We start from the raw sequence: 5,933 nt of genomic DNA, 5'->3' as shown, positions 1-5,933 counted from the left end.
TTTTTTTCTGCTAGAGAGGAACAGGCACTCCCAGAAGGCAATTGGTCTTTTCTAGTCAGGTCAGATAAATTGACTCCATGGGTGTTTACCTCACTGCATTGGCTATAAAAGGGAGTCAATCAACTGCCTTAGATATAACACCTAATTTTTAGGTCACTACAGCCAGGTGAGATGGATCTCACCTTCTGTTTTTCAAAGAACAATCAACTCAGCCAGGCCATTCCTAACTCTCCAAAAGCCACCTTGAAAGTTAAGCTGGCTGTCTAGGATTAAGAGGCCCTCTATAGCACCTCCCACAGAGGTGGTTGCCTCTGAGTTTGATTTAACTCAAAATTTTTTGTTACAGAGCATTTTCTGCCCTGCAGTCAGCTAGGCCTGACCCAAATCCAATGAAGTAAAATCTGGCAGCTCCAAGTCTGGCATTTGCATTTTCTATTTGCAACATTCTCAGGTATGGCAGTGCAGAGCAGGCACAGAGGAGGGATCAACCTTCATGATATCAAGAGGATATTTAATTTATATCTCCTTTATTCTCTCGCAAAATCTCACATATTTTCCTCTTTTATTAGCACAATAGTCCAATCTTCCTTGGTTACACTCTGAAATGTGGTATAAAAAACATCCCAGTAATAGTAACAAAATGCTCATTTTGAAGCCATAAAGTTCTTCTTACTGGCATTTCACAGATGAAGTTGTACTCTTCTTTACTAATCCTTCTTTTTTTTTTTAATAATTTCTCAGTTGTTGAATATTTCACATATTTATTCTAGAACTCTCATAAAAAGAGCAAAAGAAGAGAAATAGCTTCCTAGGGATCTTCCACAAATCGTCATTCCAAGATTATCGTATTAGCCCAGTAGATTAGCTTGATAGATGGAATATAATGCTCTCTCATTTTAGCTAATGCTGCTTTACTAAAGGAGCTAACAAACTTAATTCTACTGAGGGCAGGATTACCTGACAGAGTAATTGAGTAATTTTATGTACTTACAGATAGGATGAAACAGATCAACTCATTTATTTGCACTATTTGCATTGCTTTGTTGGAAATTATTTAACCCTTAACATGCTCCAAAGGCTCTTACTGGTGTTGGGACCAAACTGTGTTGAATTCCTACTGCCCAGAGAGTTTTGTCACTGGATCTGGCAGCTGAAGCTCCAGCCTCTGTCGAAACATATTTTAACCAGACCTCTGGCCACAGGCCCCCTCTGCTACTGCTCTGTTGCCGCTTTGCAGAGTATGGCAAAGGAGGCAAGAGGTTCTGACTGAGAAGGGCTTGCGTCAGCTTGCCTAGAGCACAGAAACCTTAGCCTCCCCACTTCTGGGCCTATCCGTGGCCTCTGGGGAGGTTTAGATCTCAACTGCCTTCCTGAATGATGGCAGACTCATGGGGAAGGACCAAATCTGCTTCTCAGTTTGTGCCATCACTGCTGTGCTTCAGCATCTCTGGGCAGCTTCCCAGCCCAGACATCCCAGGGTAACTCTGGGAATCATCACTCCACATAGGTTACCTCACAATTTCTACACAGCAGAGTCACAGGCTGGAGATTGTGCTAGGACACAAGACCCTAATCCCTCTGGGAAGCAATGGCAACTCAGTTACTGGATGAGTAACAAGACTATACTTGGCCCAACCTGTAGTAAAGCAGAAGCCAGTGTGTGGGCCTTTGAAAAGATAAACAAATTCCAGACCTTGTCATCTCTTTAATTATATGGTTGCTACCAACAGCTTAAACAAACAGTTCTCATTTCTTTATTTTATTTTATGCTCATCATTACTGTGATCATGCTGTGGAGCCTCATGTATTTCAAAGGCTTCCTCTGCTAGTAGAGACTTGGTCAGCCATAGCAATGCTGCTTTGAAGAGAAAATGCCAGCAGTGAAAATCTTACATGGCTTGCTGCTGGCTTCAGACCATCTCCACAGCATTAAAAATCAAGAGGGAACATGAAAGAGTGAATATTTAAGCCATAAGAAAAAACTAATAGGAGATCAAATTACTTATCCTAAGAAAGTACTGTGTTGGAGGTTAAGGATAAGTGAAGAAGGGAGTCTCATTCTCAGGGAGTTTAAACTATTAAAGCCCTTGTAAAGAATCCATTACAAAGTCTAGTCTACTCTCAAATGTAGTGAAAAACGTGTCAAATATGAGAAAGAGCTGAAGAACAAAATAATGGTGATAAACTACATGGTGGCACAGCAATGTCACTGAAAAGGAGGAAGATTCTTCATTGAGAGCTAAGTCTTAGAGCACCAAACCTTGCTCTGTGGTACTTTTTCCCCCATGCATTTTAAGTCAATTTACTAAGGAGCCCAAGTTCACCCATTTTACCATGGACGGGGAGGAGAGAAATTAGACACAAGCCTTAGAAGTGTGATCAATAGTTCTATTCAACCAGTTTGACATCTCTGCAGCCTGCTTCTTAAAAAGTGCAGGAGGCCACAGATTTCATCTGATTAATTTGTTTTGGAAGAGCCTGAGCCTGACTGGCGTGATCAAATTCACCCACAGTAATATGAGAAGAGTGTGAAATAACGAATGTATTTCACAGTTCAGCTTGGCATCCCTCACTAGGGAAATGTGCGAGACATTAGTTCTAGTCAAGTCATTTTCACAAAAACAAGGGCTAACACATGTAGTAGGAAAAATAAAAATCTAAATAAATGTTGAATTCCAATTCTAGTAGTCTGTCTTAAAATAGCCTGTCCTACAATAACAATGCTGCTGTGTTTATCTACTGACAGTGGGAACATCAAGCAAATTAGCAGCACAACCATTTTTGAGACTAATAATTGTTCTTATGCTTTGGCTACTGGCCTTTTCCAAGCAATCTCTCTGCTCTTTGGGAATTGGACGTGTAATGTGAGTAACACTCAGGTTGTAGCTTGGAGCATGTAATGAGGGTGTTTGCTGGATCCCTGGTACTAGACCAAAATCTCACAGTCCACAGTCATGAGTCCCATATAACATACTTGCTAGGTTGGCCTTCACACTGCAGCAGCAGCGTTAGGTACAGCTGTGCATTGTCTCTCTGTGCCATGTGTAGTTTGTCAGATCCGGTACCCTTCTTCAGCCAGGGCATAGGCCTGCTCCACTCTCGGCCTCAGCACTGACCCAGTGTTAATTAAGAGAGGAATCCCAGGCTCACTGACTTCTGCAGGACAGTGTAAAGGCAGTAAGGGCAGTAAGAAACCGGATGTGGGCAGTAAGAAACCAGATGAGGTTCAACAAAAGCAAGTGTAGGGTCTTACACCTAGGGAGGAATAATTGCATGCACCAGTACAGGCTGGGGGATGAGCTGCTGGAGAGGAGCTCTGCAGAGAGGGACCTGGGCGTCCTGGTGGATGACAGGTTGGCCATGAGCCAGCAGTGTGCCCTCGTGGCCAAAAAGGCCAATGGCATTCTGGGGTGCATTAAGAAGAGCGTGTCCAGCAGGTTGAGGGAGGTGATCCTCCCCCTCTACTCTGCCCCGGTAAGGCCTCATCTGGAGTACTGTGTCCAGTTCTGGGCTCCCCAGTACAAAAAAGACAGGGATCTCTTGGAAAGAGTCCAGCGGAGGGCCACAAAGATGGGCCTGGAGCATCTCCCCTATGAAGAAAGGCTAAGTGAACTGGGTCTGTTTAGCCTTGAGAAAAGACGACTGAGAAGGGACCTGATCCAGGTTTAGAAATATCTGAGGTGTGGCGGCCATAGTGGTGAGGCCAGTCTCTTTTCAGTGGTACGTGGAGACAGGACGAGGGGAAACGGACATAAGCTGCAGCATAGCAAGTTTTGCACGAATGTGCGTAAGAACTTCTTCACGGTGAGGGTGACGGAGCACTGGAACAGGCTGCCCAGGGAGGTTGTAGAGTCTCCTTCTCTGGAGATTTCAAGTCTCGCCTGGACGCCTACCTGTGCGACCTGGTGTAGGGAACCTGCTTTGGCAGGGGAGGTTGGTCTCAATGATCTCTAGAGGTCCCTTCCAACCCCAACAATTCTGTGATTCTGTGATTCTGTGAAGGCCTCAGCCCTAGTGAAACTATTGTCTCCAATCCTGAGGGGTCATCTCTGTCAGCCTTTGATTTGAAGTAAATACACATAACATACTTTCTTTCCCAAATGACATTTTGCTCCTGTGAAGGCTGTTACACTGACAACCAGCTTTGATCAGCAATAAACTCTTTGTGAAGAGTGCAAAACACGCTGTCCTGGCAGCCTGCCTAAAGCCAGTTTTGCTGAAATTTGCCTTAGAGAGAAGATATGGAAGTCTCCACACCCTTCATGGCAAATCTGTGATGGAAACATTCCAGACAAAGAGATCAAGACCTGTAAGAAGTAGGGTAGATACGTGGGTAGGGAGCCCCATGCCCAGATGCAGGTGGTAGACTCTGGGACCAGGCTTACAGGAGTAGCTGGAGGCTGGAAAAAGTATGGTGTCTGGCACCTTGTGGCAGACCCCAAACAGATTAGGTGAGTCCTAGTGACTTTTTGGATGGTCCTGTGTGGACCCAAGAGCTGGACTTGATGATCTTTATGGGTCCCTTCCAACTCAGGATATTCTATGATTCTAAGTCTACATAGATAGAGGGTGGAGGGTTCATCTTGAGGTGGAGTTCACATACACACAGTACTCTCTCTTTCTGTTGAATCTATGAAAAACAAGAAGTTAATACAACTTTCACCAGCCCAGACTATCTGCAGATCACTGATGTCAAACAGTTCTACTTTACATCAACAATGTAAAACAAAACTAAACAGATACTTTGCTTTTCAGGGTTTTAATCTCTAGGTTGCTATCAGTGACTATGTTGATTTTTCCTTCTGGAAGAAATTACCTCAGCTTCTGAGAGTATCTTCATCAGTCTCCCTTTAAAAGAAAATGAAAGCTTTCTTTCAGAATTATTTTCTTGCTTCATATGTGGAGGCTAATTGCAAGGTAATCATTGAGAATTTTATGGTATCTTTAATAAATGGAATAGTTTTTATGCTGTTATTCATATCCATCAGTTTATTCTCTTGCAGTCTTACTTTTTTGCAGGGAGTTCCCAGGATCGAAGTCCAGTGAATATGAAGACATTATCTGATCAGCTCCATGCTAATACTGATTGAAATAAAAATTTAATATTACAGGAAAAGAATGTGGGTTTCATAGCAGGAATTACTATTTCATAATACTGTCCAACACATTTGGTATTTTAAATGTTGGTTAGCATACCATCATATTTTAGTTAATTCCAGTTGCTGCAAGTAACCTGATACGTCATGGTCAGAAGCAGCTCCAAGAATAATGCATATATTGCCAGGTTCTGGAAGTCCATATTAGGGTAAGTATTATTCTGTCCTTCAGCATCAGCTGGTTTTACGCCTCTTCCTTCTAAGAGAACTATTTCTTATCCATTCATAAAACAATCTGTTGTGGGTTTCTGACTCATTTGTCAGTGCATGTGCTCTGGATATTCTTCACTTTTTGGGAAGAATGTGAGTCTCACTTTTAAGTTTTCTAAAGTGAAAATGAACCACCTTCACATCTGCATTGCATGCGCCTGAGCTCCCCTGGCTTGGACTTGCCTTCCCACAATGTGCTCTATCACTGGGTCAGGCCATGACTTAGCATTTCTGATACATTTGGAATAAGGATAAAAAGAAAGTATAGAAAGCTAACAGTATGAAATCTACAATGCAGATGAAGACTTTTCTTACAGGTGACTCCACTCTGTTAGGAGACTACAAAATCAGCAAAAGTTTCAGTGGATGTATACCCATAGAAATGTGCTTCCTGCTTTAGTACATTGTGAGAAATCAAATAATGGCTTTGCACATTTAGCTTAGTGAAAACTCTGTTGTTCTTTTTGGAATCTGCCATCGTTTTCTGGGGTACCTGTTTTACTGGACATGTTTTCACCAATGTTGGTAGCTGGAGTTTTTCACTTACGAAATATTGCTTTGAGGGTA

The sequence above is a fragment of the Meleagris gallopavo genome, chromosome 1 (assembly GCF_000146605.3).
Source record: "Meleagris gallopavo isolate NT-WF06-2002-E0010 breed Aviagen turkey brand Nicholas breeding stock chromosome 1, Turkey_5.1, whole genome shotgun sequence".
Lineage (NCBI taxonomy): Eukaryota > Metazoa > Chordata > Aves > Galliformes > Phasianidae > Meleagris > Meleagris gallopavo.
The sequence above is the reverse complement of the archived record's forward strand: the minus strand, read 5'-3'. Positions refer to the sequence as shown.